Genomic DNA, 4,755 nt, shown 5'->3' with positions numbered 1-4,755 from the left:
ATATATACCGAGCTTCTTTCTTATAGTCTTTTGTTATGCATACAAACTACACAAGAAACACAAAAACAATCACCTCAACGCTTAACAACAGTCACCACTCAAATACATCAATTTGAGTCGAAAGCAATAAACACTAGACAGAGGGAGAGCGACTTTTATAAAAAAAAAGATTTTTCTAACTAGAGAGGAAAAAAAGTAACCCCAACCAAAGCATAAAAGATGGTTAGGAGATGAGAGACACAGGGAGGGGAACAAAGGGAATATACCCCAAGTTCAGAGGCAACGGTCGGCAACAAAGAGCTTTCTCTCGTTAGCGGCTGGGGTTTTAAACCAACTGAAATCAAGATTCTTCGGTGCCGAAGCCGTGTCATGTCACTTGTCCACCCAAGAAATATGCAAGGCTCTAAAAGGACCTCCTGTATTTAGGTGCATAAATATGCACTCGTATAGGAATCAAATGCAGGAAATCACTTGCATGTGTATTGGGTGACGGGTGTCACTACTAATCGTTCTCAATCAGCAATATCCCACAATCAGAGCATGGAGTCCTCTCAATCACCCCTCTCCTAAGTGAATGCCGAGCTTCATGTAAGTATCAAATTAAGGGTTGATTCATGATTGTGATGGCCACGAGGAGACAATTGGCAGCACCATCGCTGAGATATGCATGATTTTCTAAGCTCTTCAAATGAAAATAATTAGGTTTGCTCAGTTGCTTTTGACCATGTAAAGAGGCATAATTTAATCCACCAAATGGTACTTAATCTCAATTAGAATCCAAAACCCAAAAGCAGACCTGAATCTTAGGTAGTTGCTGACTACAACATCAACCATCCCTTCCCAAATGAGTGGATTGAAATATTTAAAATTGTTTCTAACTTGCCAACAATAGTTAAACAACACAAACAAAACATTTTGTTAGATTTTCACTTCATATGGGCTAAAATTGGTATTTGTTGGGCAGATTTTCAACTATATGTGTCATTCGAAGTTTTGCTAATTAGGTAATAAATAGCGAGTGATATGGCTTAGCGAGCGTTATCTCACCTGTAAATTTGCCTATCAACGATGGGATATAATTTAGTATATACTCAATTATTCGGGATATGCCGTTTTTAGTGGGCATTGTCTCGTCTAGCGAGTGATGTGATCTCGTAGATTGTTGCATCTATCGTCTTTTGCGGAAATTTTGTATTGGGGATCTTGTGCTTGTGGTAGCCATATAGAGGTTTAATCAATTTTGTTAGTTTGTGCAAATTACTTCCAAATCTATGTACTGATCACTAGAGCAAATGTACCTTGATAACAATCGTTGTAGTCACTTTTTGTTGGTAATGAAATCACTATCACTTCTTATAAAAAAAAAAGTATATAATTACATTCTGTCTTATATTTATAAGTTTTTTCCGCAATATTTGATTTGTATGATGGCAATAGGACTTGCATAGGGTCCTCTTTTTATACTTTTTCATCTCTCCAAAAATTTAAAATAAATAAAAGATTGGGGATAAGTTCAACCCCCATTTCATGCAACTAAGATTAGTGTGGAGTGCATAGAAATATATAAATTATTTTGCATGATCCAAAATTTCTTGGTACCTTTTAAGGATCCAATTAATTTTGGAACTTTGGAACTTGGTAGTAAGTGTGACTGGACACCTCTGTGTGTATAGTTTCGTCTCATAAATTATTGGTTCGTATTGCTAAAACAATGACAAAATCGAACCGAATTAGGGATCTAAAATTTATAAAATTATGTTCCTACTATGTTTTGTCTATTAAAAGATAGGGACTACACTGAAACGTCTTTCTTTTTTATTATCCAGTAACTTAATAAAGCCTATAAACAAATCATAATTGTGCAAAAGCATAACATTTTTTCTTTTAAATTTCCGTATGTAGTGGACCACTATGGAAAAGCAGCTAGCATCAGAATCAACTTTGTGATCGATGATGGTTGAAGCAGTAACATATATCCTTCCTGGAGATGTAGCAACTCTCGTGTCAACTGGCAAACATGTAAGGTTATGTTTGAGCTAGAGTTTTTCACGTTCTTATGAATTGATGCAAAGTTATAAAGTAATGGATCATAAAATGTGAGAGGGATTTGTAGATGACACATTTTAAGTATGGATTAGCGAATGCCTCTTATATATGCATGTGTATTGCTCATGCATGATTTTTCTAATCTCTTATATGTTACATTTTGTAGCCATTCCATAATATATTGATATCAGTCTCTTGAAACTTGAAAAACCCTTATCCAAACATAGTTAAGAGAACGGTTAGGTACAACAAAATTCTACTTTTTGTTTAGAGTAAAATTGTCATTTCATGTTGATATAATACGGCGGTTTAGTGGTTGGATGGATCTTCATGAATTTCATATAGTTTGTTTGAAAAAAGAGAGAAAAATGATTCAATTAAATTTCCATTGCTAGTGAATATAATTTGGTGAAAAATAATTTGTCTTGATAGGATTTTCTTCATAGATATTGCTTTTTTTGGTGGATTAATTTTCCTGCTGCGCCTCAAGTTCAAACTTTCTCTCTATTCTCGAAGTATTTCAGAGGTTTGTATTAAAAAAATGATGATCATATTCCTTATAGTAAGTTTATGAATTAGATTGTTATTGGAAAAAGAAATTAAAAGAAAATAAAAAGACCATTCGTATTTGTCAATAACATCACCGTTCTCAATTTTCTGTTTTTTATACAAATCATATGAAGAGAGGGGAGAGTGGAATGCTTATAATCAACTATCTTACAAGTCTCTTGCTTCTAAATGTCTATATTTCTTATTTTTGTACCAAAATTCACTGGTTTACGAAAGAAATTATGTGAAAGTACAAAAAAAAAAATCTAAAAAAAGGGAACAATTGGTGGTAACTCATGATTATCTACCTCTTTCAAACTCATAGAGGCTATGAGGAATTTCTTCCTACCCGTGGCCAGGATCAATCAGACTCGCCAGCTCGGAATATCGAACTTGGAACCCTCCACATTTTTTTTCGGAGAGCCTAGTCCAGTGTACTTACCACTGGGCCACTTGGTATGGTTTTGAAAGCACTAATTTAGAAAAAGTCTCATTACATTTTTGCTTTTGGCGTCAGTTTGTATTGGAACGACTACGACTTAATGTTACAAATGTTTAATAATTACCGATGTCTTTTGTGATAAAACTCTACACCTGATGAATTGTCAGACAGTAATTATCAAATTGAGGATATTATCAGTATTATTAAAAGTGACCATTTGACCCGTCTCTTTGATAATTCAACAAAAGGAACATTTTACAAACGTTTAATAATTACTAGCATTTGCCTACATACTTTGTGTGTATGAACACATTTTTTTGGAAAATGAGAAGGGGAGAGAGAGAGAACGTGGGAGGAGTGAGAGGTTTTGTTTTTGGCTTTATTTTATTTATTTATTTATTTATTAATATTGGAGATATTTTAACATCACCTGTAGATGAGACTTCAATAAAAACAGTAAAATTTGGACCTGTGAAATTACATTATTGCCCATCATTTTTTGTGTGTGATAGAAAACTAATTTGTCTTTTCAACCTCCTTTAGTTGACAAAGAAAGTTTCATTAATTAGTAGAGATGAGGCGTGTTGGATCATAGTTGTAAAGATTTGTAACTCTTCATAATTCAGACTTACATCCACTCCTAGTCTCCTAATTCCATCCTATAGTCAAATTTAACCTCTTCATAGATTCTATTTGTAATCTGTACTTGTCTGATTTTTGTATCAAAATTCACTCTCCTTTTCTTCATCCTATCGCACTAAATTGTACTTAATCATATTTTTCAAAATTTTCTGGACCCCTATACGTGGAAACAGGCACCGGCCAAAAATTATCCTAATTAAGGTGGCGCCAATGTTCCACTTAATTAAATATTCAACATACCCATACCAATTACCACCAGATGATAATCCACGCAAACCTTTTTCTTTTTCTTTGATGATGCACACAATTGACAATTGGGACACTTCGAACCAACGTTCTTGTATGGGACCTACGAATTGTAGACCCCTTGATTTATAGATACACACGCACTTAGCTAATATATGATTATATATATCATCATCACCAATAATAACCCGTTTAAAAAGTTAAGCAAAAAAGATGCTCTCAATCAAGAGTAAGTGATTATCTCTTTACTAGTGCAACGTTTCACCAATTCTTGGACAAGAAAATCCCATTACCAGATTCTTTCATTAAATATTAAATCTTGGAAGATCAATGGCCTTAATTAACTTCACCCAAAGCCAATGTCCCGGTCTATATAAACACCCCTTGAGGGTTCCCATTCTCATAGCCAAATATCACTTCCAACATATGTTTCCTAAGAAGAGTAGTGCTATATATTTATATATGCATATGTGTAGTAGCTAGCTAGGGCATTAGGGTTTTGGGTGGGGCCCAAATGGAGCTCCCTCCACTTCAACTCTGAAAGGAGGTGATGGTAGACCACGACTGCTAGTTCATGAATACCCCTGGATGCGCACGATAACACTGAGTGTGTGCATACTAAGGGTTTGCATGAGGTAGGAGACGAGACTACCTTGAACTTTTTGGTATTGGAGTGAAGGGAGCTCCTAACGGTCTTCCTGAAGTTTTTCGTTCTTTCTTATTTCTAAGTTTGTGCATGCTTGCGTCTTTTATTCTCCCTCCTTTCTCTAAGCATGTTGGTGATGGTGAGACTTCAAATATTTTTAGCATTAGACTTGCACTTGCAGTAA

Source organism: Pyrus communis, chromosome 16 (assembly GCF_963583255.1).
Source record: "Pyrus communis chromosome 16, drPyrComm1.1, whole genome shotgun sequence".
In the NCBI taxonomy this organism is placed as follows: domain Eukaryota; kingdom Viridiplantae; phylum Streptophyta; class Magnoliopsida; order Rosales; family Rosaceae; genus Pyrus; species Pyrus communis.
This window is presented reverse-complemented; position numbering follows the sequence as displayed.